Below are 20,732 nucleotides of genomic sequence, written 5' to 3' on the forward strand. Positions count from 1 at the left end.
CGACAAGTTCCTGTGAGGGGTAAGTTTGTTGCCATTGGTTTCCACACCCAATTACTGATTCACTTGAGAAATTTGCGTAGACGCCAGTTTCAGAGGGCTGGAGATCTGAAAACGTGAAATGGTCGTTCTGAACGGTCAGATTGCTTCCAGAATGGACTCACTCCGAAATGAAAGTTTCGGGCGTGTTGTTCAGAACCTGGATGACCGCTCCCGTCCATTCTGGAAGGTAGCCAAGGTCCTGAAAACTCATCCCAAACGCGTTCCACCTCTCAGAGTCGAAAATGATGACGATCGGCTTTTAATCACCCCACAGGAGAAAGTAAATGCGATCGGCAAGCATGTCGCTTCATCGCATTTGCTTGGCTCGACTATCCAAAGTCCGCTCGATGATCAGGTTGCGCAATGCGTTCAAAACCTTGATCCCTCCCCTTGTGTCGTGCCTCTGGCGGATATGATAACAGTACAACAGATTTGCTCAGCGCTGAAATTCACGAAGAACATGAAGGTTCCCGGGTTTGATGGTATATTCAACTTGATTTAGAAGAGACTCAGCACGAAAGTGCAGTCTCTTCTAACCGCTATCTTCAACAGATGCTTGGAACTGCACTACTATCCAAGCATCTGGAAAGTAGCAAAAATCATACCAATCCGCAAACCCGGTAAGGATCCAACATTGCCTTCAAGCTTCAGACCAATCAGCCTCCTTTCAGCGCTGAGCAAATTGTTCGAGAAAATAATTCTCAACCGTTTGCTTAAGTTTGTTTGACAGTTTGGGTTTAGGAAGAGGCATTCCACAAATCACCAGCTAGTTCGGGTGATGAATAATATTTGAAGTAACAAAGCTGTAGCTAACTTGTAACTTCTATTTTCCACTACATCTTGTAAAAATCACCCGAAACTACCTCCAGCAACGCCTGGAAGGTCTTGGTCACCTGATCAGCTTTGCCGCATACAGGAACTTTCTAGATGGCCAGGATCCCGAGGGGGGGCGACACATCTAAATCTCAAGTTTAGATGCTCAACAAATCTCACACTAGCGAATCAATCTTCGCATCTACTTGCATTGCTCATCATCTTTTTGCAGGAAATCTTCAGAATCGTCATCAATCTTCTTTCTATCTACTCAGCGTGCGCGCAGCTAGCCACAGCAAAACACAATTTTTTTGCATCGTAGATAGAGTCGTCCCCTTCGCAGGATCCCAAGCTGCAAATACAAATGCACACTAGCGCCGTGTAGTGATTAAATTCTCAACTTGTCTGCCCGCCAACACATAGTGTTGCGAGAATTTATTATTCGGATTTCGTTGAAGCTACTCGTCTTTGCGATGAGATCAGCTCAAAGCTGTAAATGTTTATTATTTAGGAACATTTTAGGTTAATTTAGTTTAATTTACTTACAATTCGCCTCCTATTAAGTATTTCACAAAATATTTCTCAGCAACAAATTCAAAATACTATTAAGTTTCAATCTGTAATTAATTTAATAATTAGGATTTAATTAGGTATGAGAAAATATAATTTAATTCACTTTATCAATTTCGTTCACTACAACAATGATGACAAATCGTTTTCTGATTGCTTACTTCTAATTGACGACCCATGTCCTACCACCGTTGAGTTGACAGTTAACTCTTCCACACACAAACTCTCATGTCGATTCGAGGGACTGTCCAGTGGCAACATTCTCCCCCTCGTGACGCCCGGAATCCGTTTTGGCGTCACCATCAGGAACTACATCCAAAACTGCAAGTTTGCAAACCGGTCTCCTCAATACGCCGCTAGATGTCTCTACGTCGGCTCGACGTGCTACTCCATCTTTGCCCGGATATGTACGGATAACACGGCCTCGTGTCCACTGGTTACGAACTCCTTCGTCTGCTATTACTACTATCGCTCCTTCCCTGACTGGTGCCACGTCTTGAAACCACTTGGTTCTGCGGGAAATGATTGGTAAGTACTCAATAATCCAACGCCGCCAAAACGCATCCAGCATATGTTGCAGTAACTTCCATCTGTCTAATAGAGCTTTTCCTTCATCCACGGAAGCTTTGACCGGCTGTCGAATTCCGCTCGAACTTAGCATCAAAAAGTGATTCGGAGTCAACGACTCCTGTTCTTCATTGCTCAGCGGCACGAACGTTAACGGTCGTGAATTGATCATGTGTTCTGCTTCGTCTAACAGCGTCATGAAGGATTCATCGTCTAGCTTGCGTGACGTTGGCAATGATCCCAGCGCAGTCTTTACAGATCGTACCATCCGTTCCCAACAACCACCCATGTGAGGGGTAGAGGGAGGGTTGAAACGCCATTTGGTGTTCGTGTCCGTAAAAGTGCTGCTCGTCGCGATGTTGATTTCTCGCAACTCAATTTCCAGCTCCCTGCTAGCACCAACGAAATTGGTGCCGTTGTCCGTATACACTTCTTGCGGTGCTCCTCTTCTGGCGATAAACCGTCGAATGGCTTTCTTGCATGAATCAGCTGTCAAACTGAAGACTATCTCCAGATGTAATGCACGCACGGTAAGGCACGTAAAGACAGCTACCCAGCGCTTGACGGAACTTCGTCCGACCTTAACGAAGTAGGGGCCGAAATAATCAATTCCTACAAACGTGAACGGTCGTAGGAACGGCGTTATTCGGATCCGAGGCAATTGACCCATCTTTGGTGCTACGGGTTTCGCTTTATACACGCGGCACCACTGGCACCGAAGTGCTGCAGAGCGTACTTGAGTTCTGAGTTTTGCAATATAATGTCTCTGACGCACTTCATTGACAATCGTTTCATTGTTAGCATGACGAAATTTACGGTGATACCAATCCAGTAATAGGTTGGTAATCCGATGACCCCGCGGTAGAATGATAGGGTATCTGGTATCGTACGGGACGTAGTCTGCTGCTGCGATACGGCTATCCACGCATAGAACACCGTGCTCGTCGCTGCTTCTATCCAACGCCTTCTGCTGTTCTCGCTTCAATTGACTGTTATGTTTTAGAGTAGCTACCTCGTCCAGATAGCACTCCGATTGTGCAAGTCGCCACAGACTCCGTTCTGCTTTCTGCAATTCTTCACTGCTTAACTCTTCTGCACCCTCGCACTGTGTATTTCCAGCTCGTCGCAAACTTTTCTCTTGGAAGCGGTAAACGTATGCTACGCTTCGCAACAGACGCTCGTATTTGGAAAATCTTTCCACCTCAATGATCGGAACTGTTAGAAAGTGACTGCATATATATGCCGATCGTAATTCTTCCGTTGTTTCTTCCGGTACCTCGAATCCGCTGCTCGGCCACTCACTCTTCTTTTCGTAGAGAAACGCAGGACCTCGCATCCACCTACTATCTGGCGTACAGTTCGGGCCTTTTCCCCATTTTGTAGCTTCATCTGCAACATTGATTTTCGTTCCCAGCCATCGCCATTCCTCAATCCTTGAATGGTTTAAAATTTCGTTGACTCGGAAGGCAACTTATGGCCGATACCGACGAGTGTCCGATCTAATCCACGAGATAATCGTACTAGAGTCACTCAAAAAATTTGTGCGCTTGACTTGGATTGAATGACCTTCTTCAATCGTTTTTCGAAGACGCGCCCCGAGAACCGCCGCCTGCAATTCCAAGCGCGGGATTGATAGTAACTGTAGTGGAGCAACTTTAGTTTTTGAAGCAACTAGAGCACATCGTATCTGTCCACGATCCTGAACACGGAAGTAAGCCACGGCCGAGTATGCTTGTGCACTGCCATCGACGAATATTTGCAATTCCAGGGAATCATAACAGTTAACATCGTACCCCGAGAAGTAGCAACGAGGAATTCTCACGTTCAATTCTTGCAGGGCCTGAAGCCAGAGTTTCCATGCCTTGAAAATATTCTCCGGTATTTGCTCATCCCAATCCACGTTAGCTCTCCAGACTTCTTGTATAAGGATCTTCCCTTGAATAGTCAGCGAACCTACCAGCCCCAACAGATCGTAGATTTTCATGACAAAGTTCAGCATCATTCGTTTGGTTGGTGCAATCACGCCTTCCACTAATTCTTCAAGATCTCCTTGTAGGCTAAGCGAAAAGCAGAACACATCTTCCCTCGGCAGCCAAGATATCCCAAGTAGTCGCTCAAATCCACTCTGGTTGTTCATCGTGAGGTTCTTGACAGTAGCTGGGTTAACTTCTCCTATAGCCTCTAGTACTTTGGGTCTATTTGACACCCAGTTACGAATGTGGAAACCTGCCTTCCGATGGACCTCCGCCACTTCCAGAGCCAACTCAATCCCTTCTTCCTCCGTGTTGACGCTGTCCAAGTAATCGTCGACGTAGTGTCTATTCTTGATTGCTGCCGCCGCTCTTGGATGGTCTTGCTCGTTTTCCGCTGCATTCATATTTTTGGCATACTGCGATTGAGCTGGAGAACAAGTCGCTCCGAAGATCGCCACGTCAGATACCATAGTAGTCATAGGTTGAGATGGCGAGTTGCGGAACACGAACAATAGTGCACTTCGGTCCTTTCTTCTGATTCCGACCTGCAGGAACATTTCTTGGATATCGCCAGAGAATGCCACTTCCCGTTCACGGAACTTAAACATAACATACAGCTGCGGAGTCAGCAAATCAGGACCTTTCAACAACATCGTGTTTAAAGAGCTTCCGTCTACCTTAGCCGCTGCGTCCCATATTACCCTCACCTTTCCCGGTTTATTAGGGTTCAGAACCACTCCAAGGGGAAGGTACCAAGTGCGGTGTGGGTCGAATTTTGTAATTTCTTCTTCCGTTACCGCATGGATGTAACCTTTTGCCTGGTAATCCGCTATTTGGAGCCGTACGCTGCCGTAGAGTTGCGGATCCTTCTCAAGGCGCTTCTCGAGACATTTCAGACGACGTTCAGCCATCGGCCTGCTATTCGGAAATTTGATGAAGTCTTGTTTCCACAAGAGTCCAGTCTCGTACTTCCCGCTAGTTGTTCTTACCGTCGTCTCTTCGAAGATTTGACGAGCTCGTTGATCTTCACTTCCTTCCAAAATCGGGGCCACTGAAACCCCTAGACTTTCCACAGAGAAAAATTCACGTACGTATTCGTGTAGATCGAGCTCCGCTGGTTCCACGCACATGTGCATCTGCCGGTGTTGGAATTGATGAGCTCCTCCTCGCAGACTAGCGCAGGTTCTTGTTCCTCTCCTTCTCAAATTTTGGACGCGGTCAGGAGGTGAGCGTTGTTTAACCCAATCAGCAAACCAGGAACGACCCTCTGGAAACTCTTGACTGGCAAGTTTCGAAAATGCTTGTACTGCTTTAGCATGCTAGCAAAATCCAACGATTGCTCTGGTAGCTCCAAGTTCTCGACGGTGTAGACTTCTGACACATCAAATTTATTTTTACCACCGGGTTCTGATATTCCCAGCTTTACCAGTTGTGTAGTGGCAATCTTTTTGTTGATTCCGTTAGTCCACTGGATACACAAGGATTGCATTTTACCATCGGCTCCAAGTTCATCTGCTATTGCCTTTTCTACTAGGGTGATCGATGATCCATCGTCCAGAAATGCATAGGTATCAACGGAACCATTCTTCCCGTATAACGTCACCGGAAGTATCTTGAACAACGTCGACGAAACAGGCTGACGATGGATGGTGACAGTAGCGTTGGTGGTAATCGCGGATTGTGCTGAGGTAGGCTCATAATGTAGAACGAAACGTAACGAAAGCTTTTTGAAAGATGTACAGTTTGCTACAATGCGGTCCTTTGATTTACAAGTCGAGCAGCATTTAACTCCTTCGTTTTCTTTGCCTTTGCTGTTCGTTGGTAGCTCCCGCCGTTCACTCTTGGGTTGATTACTGGACGACCCCGAATTTCTACGGTCATAGGTAGCGTGTGTATTCACATATGCCTTATCCTTCGGTCTCGGTTTCTCCTCCTTTAGATTTCTTGCTGTCATACATTGGTTTGTAACACCACTAGTAGCAGATGTAACTAACCATGTACTCACCAGAAGCGTTCAAATCGACAACGGGTAAATTCTCTTGATAGAGTGCCCAGCTAAATTTTATTGTTGCTGGCAGCTTATCAACGAGCTCCTGAAGAAGGATAGGGTTGGAAAGGTGGTTATCCATGCCAACAGCCTTTAGATGTCCGCATAAATTTTGGACAACTAACCCAAACTGGACTAGTGTTTCCAGTCTTTCCGCCTTTGGCGCTGGAGTCGCTCGCACTTTGGCAACCATGTTATTTACGATATGTTCAGGCCTCCCATACAAGGTATGTAGCGTGGAAAGAATTTGTGGCACGGTCGACGGATGAAGAAGGAAACTACTAACTGACTCCTTTGCCGCACCTTTGAGGGAACGTTGCAAGCGTAGTAGATTTTCCGAGTCAGAGTAGCCACAAACTTCGTTGGAGTGCTTGTAGCTACTTATGATGAGTGGCCAGTCAATTGGATCCCCAGAGAAAACCGGAAGCTCTTTTGGAATAACATGCCTGGCAGCTAGCTGATGATGTGTTGGACCGTATTGCACTGGTGGGAACTGATTATGATGGCAAGGGTGAAACTCCGGAGGGCGGTACGGATTGAACTGTGGTTGACCCTGTGGTCCTACATAAGAAGGCCCTAACGGATTGAGCTGTGGTTGACCCTGTGGTCCTACATAAGAAGGCCCTGATTCAGGGGGTACAGTAAACGTATGAGCCGTTCCTATTCTGTCTAACGAACTAACGATACTGGTATCGGGTGTCGAAGTATGGGAGAAGTTATTTATTTCCCTACGCTCCAATTGGGGAGTACGATTTGTACTCACGTGCAGCATTGGCTGAGTGGATGCCACTGGTGCCACTTGTTGTGGCTCCGTTGCTCGAAATGGACGGCTCTGCTCTCGTAGGCGAAGTAGTTCTTGATGGTCTGCAAGTTGCTGCTCTAACGAACGAAATCTTCGTCGGTCTTCATCTCTTTCCGCTTGCTCCTGCTGCTTTGCCGCCGCCAGGGTCTGGTACTGTTGATTACTCATTTCAAGCTGCATATGCAAAGCGTTTTCAGCCTTGAGTAATTGGTTCCGTTCTTCCGTACGCTGTTGTTCCAACTGCTTCAACTTGTTTACCAGGTCCATCTCTCGTTTGCGCCTCAAATCGTTCTCCTCCTGATGTTTCGTTGCTATATCACGCTGCCTTTGCAAGCCATCTTCGATTTGAAGCAACCGTTGTTGTTCCAGATCGCGCTGCTCCTCCACGCGTTTGAGGCGATCTACCAGCTCACGCTCACGTTGCTCATGATGCTCCAGTTCAACATCGTGCTGAAGTTGCAGCTCAAGACATTGCTGCTTTCTCAGCTCACTGGTTTCACGGTGCCAAACATCGTATGGAGAGGAGTTTCCCATAAGCTTCGGAACGATCTTCGGAATCGTGCCGGTTCTGGATTGCATCGGATTATGTCCTATATTCCACTGTGCAACCCTAGACTCTTCCAGTAGGCGAGCATATGGTTGAATGTTCACTAACTGCAGCTTTGGAGAAATCAAATGGTTTTTTGGATTCCGATGTTGATCGTTTGCCGAATCTGACTCGTTCTCCGGACTTTCACCGATGGTTAAACTATCGATCGGTGGTACGCGGAATAGAAATTACATCCCCTTCAATATCAGATATTCCGCTATTCATCAACGGAGTTGACGTACCGACGGGTGTTGGTGTCGAACTTTTCAGTCTCGGAGCATTTAATTTTACATGAGATGTTTGTTTACGTCTCATTCGCTATGTCAAAGATGGATTCCGTCACGTGTAAGATTAGAAATTTCTAAGTGTGTAGCTTACAGAAATATTCACTTTTACACTAGTGCCGCGTACTGAATGAATTCTAAACCACTGTCCGGAAGGTCTTGGTAACCTAAACAACTTTTCTGAAGACAGAAACAGCGCCGCGTGTGCGAGAAAATTCTAAACATCGGTCCACCTTGATTCACTCAACAACTTTTCCGAAGGCAGTAACCTTCTATATGTCCAGGATCACGAAATATTCTACGCGGATTCTATTTATGCGCTTCCACCGCACAAATGGAGGCAGGCGAAAACCGCATACATCGAAGCCACAATAAAATGTTGACTCTCATTTCAAACGCTGTTTCACTAAATGTTAATTTCAAAACACTGTCAGCTTTGCTTAAATAATCGAGTCTTGCCATTGTGGCAATGCCTGATTTTTACCAGCTGTTGGAAGTTCTGTAAACATTACCGCAATTATTTCTAACTGTGTACTGAACATGCGAGTACCAAAAATGCGAAGCTCGGAAAGCTCTCAGCTAATAACTGTGAACTTACTTAAACAAAATTAAGCTCCGGAAAGACCTAATGACCAAGAAGATGATGAAGAATAAAATGCTTGTTAGTCAATATTTTTCCTAGTGTCGGAACATCTGAATCGACAAGCTGTCTAAATATTACCCAAACAGACAGCTTCCGAAGTTTTCTGTAAAGCGAACAACAAACACATCTCTTTGATGTGAGACAGATAGCAGACCCTTCGCCTCCAAGTACATACCATCGAAGCAATCGGAGAGCATCATCACTCTTATTGTTTTAAATTTCCATTCCTAGCAAGGGCACTAGGTGCGAAGAAACCGATCACTACCAATCAAGGCCAACTAGATGAATAAATAACCGATTTGTTTCTTCTCATGCCCCTTTTCGGAGTACAAACGAGCCCATATAGTCTAATAGGTATAGGTATTCGACAATTCGAGACAAGAGAGAGAGGGTGTGATTCAACCTTTTATCGGACAGACCCTGGCACTGAGAAAGCAAACGAAGCAGTTCGTCGTCCGCAGAGCTGACCTACCGATTGGTACAAAAGGTTAGCTACGAGGAGTTTTCCTTTGTTCGAAGGTGATTGATACGGGTGGGAGTTTGTGTGAACATCACACGAACCGAAGGAAAGGTTGTCTCTGATTTATTATTAATTACCCTCAAATGTGTCGGAGAAACCCCGAAATGGGATCGACCCGGAACGCTCTCCCCCGCCCGTTGAGCTGTTGGTTTCGATGCTTGTTTGTGATCTAATATTTATCGGCAACACATTCGGTTTCTTTGGTTTAGTGTTCGGTGTGTGTTTGTGTTTGTTTACCCTTGGAACATGTGGATTGAATAAATTGGGGATACTTCTACTTTTGGAATCCAGTGGATCCGATGAAAATTCAATCACTTTTGTCTGATTGCTATAGAAGCACTTGAATGCAAGGTGGTCAAAGGCATTTCAAGGTTTCTGCGTTTGTTTTTCAGATACTAAAACTCTACCGAATAAATTTTTATGTAATCAAATTCATGGAAGTGTGATTTTCCTCCCGATCTAAATTTATTCACATCTGTTCAGTCAACCTCGTTTCCAAGAAGCTTGTCCCAACGTATGTACCCGAAATGTTTCGCCTGCAATAATAATTGAATTCCGACTGATCGAAGTCACGAAATTATTTATGAAATCTAAGCAAACGTAGGCGCCCGCCGCTACTATCGAAACCGAGGCGAACGAAACTCGCCGCTTGCTGTGTGGGAGCCATAGGTATGAACTTATGCAGAAGAGAGCAGCAAACAAATTCACACTTTAGTGGACATCTAGCAGGCCATTTCAGGCCGGAGACACCTGGTCTTTTGCTGCTGCCACCGACCACCATTAACATCATGACACAACTACCGGTGGTCGATAATTCATTGACTTTTGACACGTCTGTAGTGGCCGCACGTAGGTGGTTCTCGAAGCTGCAGTACTTACATAGTAATAAACCTGAAAATTGGAGGCGATAAGAATAGCCTTTCAATTCGAGGGTTTTTTGTTGTTGTTTATTAATAGGGAAGTTTCGTGTCAAGTTTCGAATTTTGTTCGAGAACGTGTGACTTTTTCCGCATCCTTGAACTTCGACGTCGTGGTCCGGTCGTTTGTTCGCGTGACGAACGGACGGTCGCAGACGGCGTGGAGCTTTCAGAAGTTAACAAACCACAAGGTTAAGTGAAGTTCAAAAAGCGCTTCTCCCCGGCGCACGATCCGGGGGGGCCGGAAATTGAAATTATATTTTCGTCCGTCTGTAGAGCGGAAGGTGAGGTTATTTTTGTGACCATCCGATTCGATCAGTCTAGCATGCCACCGAGAGGAAAGTAGTGTTTATTTAGCATTCGGCAGTGAAATGACATGGAAGGAGATAGCGATGGTAGGGATGTTCCATTATTATTCGTTTAATGGATTATCAATTAACAATAAATCGGGTGTAACTTGCTGTCACATGTTTCATCTAGAGCGCCGTTGACATTTATTTGACGCTATTTTAAAGAGAAATTTCGATTTTCTCTGTTAAATATGAACCATTCTTTTTCTTTTTGACTTTTTTTTGACTTTATGCCGACTCACTATGGGCCAGGAATGCAATCTAGCGGGACAAAATTAATAGCTCCTAAACAAAGCATTTCCGTGACTTGGTGTCTTCACCAAAGTTTCTCACAATAATTAGCACGATCTATTGGCATTAACCGCTAGTTTGATACTCAACCGCATAGATGGTGCCTAAATCTAACTTTTTCTCTGACATTCTGGAGACTTGACGTTTTGGACAAAGTGGTTCATCGTAACAAAATAAACACCTCTTTTATGGACGTCAAAATTTCACAGCCGAGCAGCTCCACGCAAAATGACCAATCGGAAAAATTCGTTTTTCTCCGATTTGCATAAAACATAAAATAACATCCTGATGTCTTTGGAGGTGTTGTTAAGCAGATAATTGACCACCTTTTGGGAACATTCAGTTTCCGGTAGGTCACAAGTCAGGTCCTGTGGGAGATCCGGAACTTCCGTAAAAGTAGTCAATTCGTGAAACTGTTCCTAGAGCTCCGCGGTTTTTTTTTAAACCACTCATCGACGTCTTATCACAATAGATTCGGAGTTGTGACAAGAAAATGGACGCTGGGGACCACGGGATGGTACGCTAATTGATCCGGAACATCCGTAAAAGTGGTCCATTCTTTTGTTACTAGTTCGTTTATTTAGTAGACTCAGCCGTGTGTGACACTTTGCGGAGCCAAAAATCAATAATGTTTGAATTTACATTTTGAACAGCAGTACTTCTAGGTTAGTATTGGGTACCAATTACTCGTGGTGGGCTCGAGGTTAATTGGTACCAATTTCGATTGGAAGGAGCTAGGTAGGAAACTGGTTTCTGAAACCTCCTTCAGATACTACTCTCGGACGGTTGACCAAATCATGGCTGGGTAGGGACAAGTAGCATAGAAACAGGAGGATAGTACGACTGGGACACAATGGCTGAAAAATGTTTGGAAAGAAGGGGATGGTCACATCAAACTCTAACATCAGACAAACAAAGGAATTGGTAGATAGCTTGCACGTAGGGAAGATCTTACTTACACCTACCCTCACCGATCAGGCTAAGGCCTTGTTGTCCTCTGCTGTCCGAAGAAGTCGTCTCCACTCTACTCGATCCATGGCCACAGTTCGCCAGCCTCGTAGTCTGCGAAGGGTCCACAGGTCACCTTCTACTTGGTCGATCCACCTTGCCCGCTGCGCGCCTCTTCTTCTTGTTCCTGTTGGGTTGCTTTCTAGAACCATTTTCACTGGGTCGTCGTGCGGCATTCTTACGACGTGCCCAGCCCACCGTAGTCGCCCAATTTTTGCAATGTGGACGATGGATGGTTCTCCCAGCAGCTGGTGAAATTCGTGGTTCATTCGCCTCCTCCACGTTCCGTCATCCATCTGCACTCCACCGTAGATGGTACGCAACACCTTCCGTTCGAAAACACCAAGGGCGCGTTGGTCCTCCTTGAGCATAGTCCAGGTCTCGTGGCTGTAGAGGACCACCGGTCTAATCAGCGTCTTGAAGACAGTCAACTTCGTGCGGCGGCGAATTTTATTCGACCGGAGCGTCCTCCGGAGTCCAAAGTAGGCACGATTCCCTGCCATAATGCGTCTTTGAATTTCTCTGCTGGTATCATTTTCGGCGGTCACCAGTGAGCCCAAATACACGAACTCATCGACCACCTCGATTTCGTCACCGTCAATCTGAACTCGGGGTGGGAGGCTAACATTGTCTCCCCTGGAACCTCTTCCTTTCATGTATTTTGTCTTTGATGCGTTGATGGCAAGTCCAATCCGTCTAGCTTCAGCCTTCAGTCTGATGTACGTTTCCGCCATCATCTCAAAGTTCCGTGCCATAATGTCAATGTCATCGGCGAAGCCAAGGAGCTGGATGGACTTCCTGAATATCGTGCCACTCGTGTCTATCCCAGCTCTTCTGATCTTCTAACGCGATGTTGAACAGCAGACACGAAAGTTCATCACCTTGCCGTACCCCCTTCGAAATTCAAAGGGATTCGAGAGTGTCCCCGATACTCGAACAACGCACATCACTCGATCCATCGTTGCCTTGACCAGTCGCGTCAGTTTATCCGGAAATCCGTACTCGTGCATAATCTGCCATAGCTGATCTCGATCGATTGTGTCGTATGTGGTTTTGAAATCTATGAACAAATGATGTGTGGGCACGTTGTATTCGCGGCATTTCTACAGAACCTGCCGAATCGTGAAAATTTGGTCCGTGGTAGCGCGGGCACCCATGAATCCCGCCTGGTATTGCCCCACGAACTGTCTTGCAAATGGTGACAGGCGGTGGCATAGAATTTGGGAGAGAACCTTGTAGGCGGCGCTCAGCAGTGTGATCGCGCGGTAGTTGCAGCAATCCAACTTGTCGCCCTTTTTGTAGATTGGGCATACGACACCTTCCATCCATTCCTCCGGTAATATCTCCTCCTCCCAAGTCTTGGCAATTACCCAGTGCAGCGCTCTAGCCAGTGCTTCACCACCGTATTTTAATAGCTCACTTGGTAGTTGATCTACACCAGTTGCTTTGTTGTTCTTCAACCGACCGATCTCCTCCTCAACTTCTTGAAGATCAGGGGCCGGTAGCCTGTCGTCTTCTGCGCGTGCTCCAAGGTCTGTGGCTTGTCATAGAACTGCTTCCACCTCTCAATCACTTCACATTCGTTCGTGAGAAGGTTACCGTCCAAGTCCTTGCACATATCGGCTTGCGGCACGTAGCCTTTGCGCGAATTATTTAGCTTCTCATAGAACTTCCGTGTGTCGTTTACGCGGTACAGATTTTCCATCGTCTCGCAATCTCGGTCTTCCTGCTGACGCTTCTTCCTTCGGAAAACCGAGTTTTGTCTGTTCCGCGCTGGTTTGTATCGCTCCACATTCAATCTCGTGCGGTGTTGCAGCATTCTCGCCCGTGCTGCATTCTTCTCCTCTACTAACAGCTTGCATTCGCCGTCAAACCAGTCATTTCTTCGGTCCGGGATTGCAGTACTTAGTGCCGCTGCAGCAGTACTACCTATGGCTGAACGGATGTCCCTCCAGCCATCTTCAAGAGAAGCTGCGCCAAGCTGCGCTTCCGTGGGTAGTGCAACTTCCAGCTGCTGCACGTAGTCCTGGGCAACTCCGGCGTCCCGTAGTTGCTCAATGTTGGGTCGCGGCGTTCGACTTCGACGTGTGTCGAGAGTTTTGAGCGCATGCATACTGCAACTAGGTAGTGGTTCGAATCTATGTTCGCACTGCGGTACGTGCGGACTATGCTAATGTCGGAGAAGAATTTCCCGTCGATTAGAACGTGATCGATTTGGTTTTCTGTGTGTTGGTCAGGTGATCTCCAGGTGACTTTGTGGATATCCTTGCGGGGGAAAAAGGTACTTCGAACTACCATGCCCCGAGAGGCTGCAAAGTTCACGCATCGTTGGCCGTTGTCGTTCGATACGACATGCAGGCTGTTTGGCCCGATTCCCGGTCTATACATTGCCTCCCGTCCTACCTGAGCGTTCATGTCGCCGATGACGATTTTGGCGTCCCGTTGCGAACAGCCGTCGTACACCTGATCCAGCTGCGCATAGAACGCTTCGTTCTCGTCGTCGGGTCTCCCTTCGTGTGGGCAGTGCACGTTGATGATACTGTAGTTGAAGAAACGGCCCTTACCCAAGTAACAATTTTGGTTTTTATGAGGGTTCTGTAGACCATGATTTGGACTTGTAGAATGCTATAAAACCTCTATAAAGCTTGCAATGTTACTTGGGTAATCCTCAAATTGCACATCCTCGCGTTGATCGGCTGCCAACCAATCACGCGTTGGTGCATCTTACCCAGCACTACAAAGCCCGGGAAGCCAAGCGATTTGCTGTTCCATGTTCCGAGTTTCCAATCGTAGTCCTTATTTCGTCGCGTAGGTCTGTGCCGATTGTTCCGATCTTTTCTTTCTACAGTATTTGCAACTTTGTCAGGGGACCATCGTGCACAGCTCTGTTTAGAGTCCCACGCTGGCACTAGGACGGTGATCAGCCGCTTCTAACATGGAGAACAGACGCCGTTTTGAGCCGCACCTCCATAATGAACAGACGCTTGGGTTTGGTGAAGCATTTCCTCTATCACCGTACTATGGTTACAGCGCCAGTGCTCGCGTCGCACCTCTTCATTTTGCTATTGCCGGACTGGCAACATTGCCCAGGCTACGCCACCCAGCTGTGTCCATGTTTCAGCTGGTAGTCTTTTGTTATCATATGACTCGAGGAGGCGTGAATTAGGAACTTGTGAGGACCAGGGCTAGGTATTCCGCTCCTTCCAGGTTGTCAACTCATCATTTTGTAGCCCAAAGAGACTGACATATACGAGCGTCAATTTTGACATAAAATTGTGTCATAATAGATGTTACGTCACGGACTGCGTTAACAAAAGACGGTGGATGCTATTCCAAATCTGCAACGGCCTTTATTCGTCCGAAGTTGGAACCGCAGTCCGTGACGTAACAAACTTTTAAATTCGTTTTGTACGAAGAAGGATGGTGTTGCTGATCCAGGCGCGAATGACAAAAACCCCCCCATCGATCCCAAAGGGGATGATTGGCACCATTACAGCTGCGTAGGTGTTCATGACAAGATAACGAAAAAATCCTGGCGGTGTACTAAGTGCGGGGAAAAGGCGGAGAAGAAGCGTCCCAGGAGGGCGAAGGCAGTGAAGAGAAAGAAAAAAAGAAAGCCGAAGCGAAGCGTACAAATGAGCCGAAGCGAAGCGTACAAATGAGCCGAAGCAACGGGCTCCAACAGAGAAGAAGTCGCACAAAGCGGTGAAATCTTCAAAGGTAGTAGAGGAGGAAATTAAGAAAACCGCATTGAAGGGGCTACCAAAGATCCGAAGCAACGGACTCCGGCGGAGGAGCCTCATCCAGCGGGAAAATCTTCGAAGGCGGCGTCAGTGATCTGGGTGGCTTCAAGGAAATCGTCTAGAACTACAACTGCGTAAACTCGAAGCTGAACAGACGTTGTTAGACGAATAGAAGAAGTTGATGGAGCAGTAGTTCAGTGTTCTTGAGAAGCTAGTGGATCCCGATGAGGTGGAAACGGAAGAAGACGACGACGAAGAAGATGGTGACTCCAAAGTGAAGAAGCCGAAGGTACGGACTCGAGCGGCGAGTATCCCGATGAAGAAGATCCTGGTGATACGGAATCGGAGGATAACAGTGATCAGTCGTCCGAAGATGAGGAGGAAAAATCCCAAAGCAAAGCGGTCTACGCCGAAGAAATATGACGTGAACCAGCAGAGGAGAACTACTACATCCAGCAATCAGTTAAACTGTAGCGTGACACGTAATCAACTCCCTGCTCACCGTGTTGTCTCAAAAGACCTGCCCGTGTTTACAGGAGATCCCGAAGAGTGGTCTATATTTTCATCTACTTACGAGAACACAACTCGGATGTGCGGTTACACGGACGACGAAAATATGATTCGTCTGAGGAATTGTTTGAAAGGAGATGCATGCGCCACAGTGCGGAGCTTTCTGCTACATCCGTCGACGGTGCGTAGAGCTGAGATTTGGACAGCCGCAGTTCGTGATACATTCGCTGAGAGATAAGCTACTAGCAATACCGCCGCTGAAAGCCGACTCGATGAACAATATTATCGATTTTGCGTTAGCAGTGCAAAACCTGGAAGCAACGATCGACGCTTGTGGACGTAAGGAGTACATGCGGGACATCTTGGGAAGCTGCCCGCCTCAATGAAACTAGAGTGGGCGAGACACACCAGATGCATTGGGTTTATAACATTGCCGAATATGCCTGTTTGGTTTGTGAAGTGCGTGGGAAACAAGGAAGTCTTCAGAGTCACGAGCCACGTAAAAATTCAAAGGCTTTTCTGAACACGCACGCTGAACAGCAGGAGTCGAGAAAAGATCATCCGCACGGGTCAGGTACGCCAAAAGCGACGGGAGAGAAGAAGAAACCTACCTCTAACTCCTGCATCGTTTGCAAAGGAGCTTGTGCATCTCTGGCGAAGTGTGGACGCTTTTTGGATCTCTCCTACGACGGAAGATGGGCAACCATACGTGAGGCTAGAGCTTGCCGCAAATGTCTGGATGTGGATGTGAATCAAAGAAATGCGGTGTGAACGGGTGCACCTTCAAACACCTTCCCTTGCTGCACAAGGAGCTGGTTCCAAGCGCGAGGAGCAATCGTGTAATACTCATCAATCTGGATCCAGTGCCATCTTGTTCCGTTATGTTCCTGTAGTACTGTGTGGCAGTGGAATCGTGGTGCACTGCTATGCCTTCCTGGATGATGGATCTTCGGTGACGCTCATGGATGAAAAGCTAGCTGACGAGTTGAAACTCAGTGGGGAGCGCCGACCGTTATGTTTGAAGTGAACCGGAGGTACACATCGATCGGAGGATGACTCACGGAGCGTTAGTCTCGACATCTCTGGATTGAAAGGGAATCGATTCCACCTCAGAGATGTTCGAACAGTGAAGGAACTTCAGCTTCCGAGTCAGACGCTCGAGTTGGAGCAACTTCAAAACGAAAACTACTATTTGTAGGGCCTTCCTATACAATCGTATCAGAACGTTCAGCCACGTATTCTGATCGGAGCGAAATTTAGCTCAATTAAACGTACTTTCGAACTTTTCAGTCTCGGAGCACTTAATTTTACTTGACATGTTTGTTTACGTCTCATCCTTTATGTTAAAGACGGATTCCGTCACGTGTATGATTAGGTATGCCTAAGTGTGTAGTCAATTCTTGAAACTGATCCAAGAGCTCCGTTTTTTTTTGAAGCCACTCATAGACATCTTATCAGAATGATAAGGACGAGTTGTGCTCGGAATATGAACTATGGAGACTACGGGATGACCAACCAGTAGATCCTAGAGCTCCGCAGTTTTTTCGAAAACGCTCATAGACATCTTATCAGAATGAATTCGTAGTCGTGTTTGGAATATGGACTCTGGAGACTATGGGATGGTCCACCGATAGATCCGGAATATCCTTAAAATTGGTCAGTTCATGAGACTGATCCTAGAGCTCCCGAAAATGTTCTAAAGTTCTAGAAACTGCCATGAAGTTATTTTTTCCTTGATTTGTTTTACGCCGATCTTGTTTTCCGTACTGAGTACCAATTCTACTGACGCCAGGAAGGCAGCTCCTACACCTGGACCCTACCTATTCCGAAGGAAGGCGTGATCAGAGATTTTATGCCTCAGAAAATCCCGGCGGTGCCGAGTGGGATTGAACCCAGGCCCACCCTAAACAATCAACCTTTGTACCATACCAAATGAGTTAATGTTCTCTGTACAACTGTCCTTCTCCATCTATGACACATTCTACCAGAATGTATCCACGATTTTGCCTGATTTTTTGACAGGTTTTGTACTGTAACTGAAAAATACAAAGGAGACATCCTCAGTGAGTAATGTGTATCCTGGATGTTCTATGGGGAGTGGGAAGATTGATGACTTCTGCCAGTATCGGTGAGTAATTTGCCATGAAAAATCACTATTTTCCATGCAAAATGCCCAAACATTGAAATTTCACGACCAGATTTCGTTAGTCTTCCCAAATTGATTTCGTACGAAAGTCCATCTTTGATGTGGACGTGAAGCAAATTGTACAGGTACGCTCTTTTATAACCTCGTCATCGAGTCGTGTCTTCCTCTGTTCTCTCGATAGCCATAGCAAGCAAGCACGCAATTGGTTGATTGCGACCAAAAAGATTGATACATTTTCAATTCTTTTCTAATGAGCGTTATACCAAACAAATCCTACATCATATCTGAATCAGATAGTGTGAATAGAATTGAAATCCATCCATAAATGGCCAAGTTATAAGCGTTTAAAACCTGACACTATTTCGTTACACAATTTTTTTGATTTTCACCCCAGTATACTGCCTATAAAAGCATTACAGTCCCATATGGGTTTTAATCAGAAACGAGTTATCCATTAAAATCGATGGAATACTACCTGTACTTGACACTGAGCACTAAAAGTCAAAATTTGATGAAAAATACCTAAACTTGGTTGTCGCATCTAAAAGATTCTACGAATAAATAAATGTTTATTTTTATCATTATTAATTTATTTGATAAGGCTCAACCGAATCAAGTTTACAGAGCCGAGGATTCTTGTTCACTATACAATACATCTTAAAGCTATAGTCAAAAGGTACAACACAATAAACATTTTATCTTCCGCTATCCAATAAGCCTTCTCTACAAGAACGGGAGCCACTTCCAGTGGTTTACTAGTATGGCAGATTCGCCAACGAGGGTCAGAGCGCTTCTATTGTAGCAATGGACGCAAAACGTGGTCAGCACTCACACACTCATCACGAAACGGTTGCTTTGCAAAGTCGACGACGCATCGACTGAAAAGACTGCTGATGAAGAACAATGAGGAGGACCACACAATGGTTGCTGCCGAGTAAACAGACGATCGCGTGACACACATTGAGAGTGGTCTGCTTCTGTCGACAGCCGAGTGAACACTGAATAAATAAATGTTCAATAGCGTTTTTATCGGCTTGCTGTTTTTCCAGATGTGACTGATATGCTTTTATGGGCAGTATAGTCCACCAAGACGTAGTCCTGCGTCAAAAACTGGGCATCCCTAAAAGAAAAGCCTTCCACCAACACTCCACGAAGCACAAAGAATGTTAGTGAGTTGGTGAATTAAAAGCAAAATCACATGACAAGATAAACGACCGGGAAGAGGGAGGAGGCGAAGTAGCCGACGTCAATCACTCGGAAAAACAACAAACACCGATAGGAATCTACTTAGTCGAAAGAAATGACACTGTGTAGTACACGGTAAGAAAAAAGTACCCAACGGAAAGTTCACTTTTACCTACTATTGACTAGTTTGTCTCCTTTTCTCCTTCTAATGTTGTCAAAAACGGAGTAGCAAAACCACCCAACAGGGGTAGTAAAGTGTGGGAACCCAACGTTGAGTATAATCATATTTACCTACTGTTGGGTACAACTAACTTACTTTTGGTTAAAAAGCCAGTGGAAAATTCCATACGAACTGCAGTCAAGTAAATGAAAATTACTTTGACCCGCTTTACCTACTTTTGGGTTCCTGCACTATAGTGCCTAGATGAGTGAAAAGAACTTAATTTTGGGTACTTTTTTCTAACCGTGTAGGAGAAGAAAGATATGCCATAAATGCTTAATGACCGGGAATTGATTTAAGCCGGGCGATAATGCTTTGGCTATTTTCTCTATCCCGGTTCTGTTGTTTTTTTCCGCTCGATGTGAGCCAGAATAACACTACTGAACAGTGTCAGTGTTCTGCTTTCTTAATCTCAATAAAAGATTGTTTGTGTTGGGCGTCGCTAGTACAGTAATGCCGTTGCGGGTTGCTGGGATAATGGCAATAAAAATGACACATTCTTGCCCACACTACTTTTGTCCGATGACGACTGCTCGAAACGGGTCTAGTAGTCATTGCCCGGAAAATGGCTGTTCTTGTGCTTTAGCCTAATCCCAAACATGGTTTGACATTCGCAGTATAATTTTGTTTTAATCTGTGGTGAAAAGTCACGCGATAGAAGTCACTTACTTCACACCATTCGCAGTCGCCATTAGCGCTTTTTCACTTTAAAGCACCATCCACATTCAATCACGGACATTCAAATCCAACCATCCTGACCGGCTTCAGGCGAAGCCAATTCAATGATTTGCTCTTTTTTTTCCTACACGACGAATGAGAACGACCCAAATTTGAGTTTAGTTCACTTAAAAATAAAGGAAAATTGACGAAAATTTACCCCATGTGGCAAATTTAATCACCGCTGAGTTCCTGCGCTTTATGTGATTTATGAGCTAACTAAACTCAAATTTGGGTCGTTCTCATGCGCCGTGTACATGAAGCTAATATTGCTTTTCCATCATCGATTCCCTTTGTGTGTATGTGTGTGTGTGCATATACGGGATGATGACGAATCCTCCAAAGCGCCTTCCGCCTCATCCCCTTGCCAGTGAATAGATTGAGGATTATTAATAGTCAGCAACATTTTGAAATAAAAGGTGCTGGTGTATGAAAACCTCGGCAACACTATATGAAACTAGACGGACGCAGGAAATTGATTAAAAAATTAATTACTCCTCCTTCTGAATGCGAGAGAGAGATCGAAGTACACAAAGTGCCGGTATAGTCAGCTTTGGGCAGCGAAGTCCTTCGATTTGTCAGCTGCTGGAGTAGAAATGTGGGTCGCGTATCAAACCAGTGGGAACGGTGAGTCAACTTGTGAACCGCTTTAAGAATGGAGAGTTTTAGATTTTACACGAAACCTATTCCAGAGAAGCCAACTAACTTGCCTGTTCAATATTTTTTTTCCAATCTTCAGTACTGCCTACTTCGTCCTTCCTTGGTGGTTAACTGTGGAGGTAAGACTTGCCCGTCAGG

General features: G+C 45.8%; 1 protein-coding gene across 2 annotated transcripts in view; it reads left to right on the forward strand.

Annotated features, from left to right (window-relative positions):
* Positions 1-20,732, forward strand: part of Oamb (Octopamine receptor in mushroom bodies) — a 401,035-nt gene that overhangs the window by 174,420 nt on the left and 205,883 nt on the right. The window lies entirely within an intron of this gene.

The sequence above is a fragment of the Ochlerotatus camptorhynchus genome, unplaced genomic scaffold (assembly GCF_037179485.1).
Source record: "Ochlerotatus camptorhynchus isolate MF236.1 unplaced genomic scaffold, CSIRO-AGI_Acam_v1.1 ptg000124l, whole genome shotgun sequence".
Lineage (NCBI taxonomy): Eukaryota > Metazoa > Arthropoda > Insecta > Diptera > Culicidae > Ochlerotatus > Ochlerotatus camptorhynchus.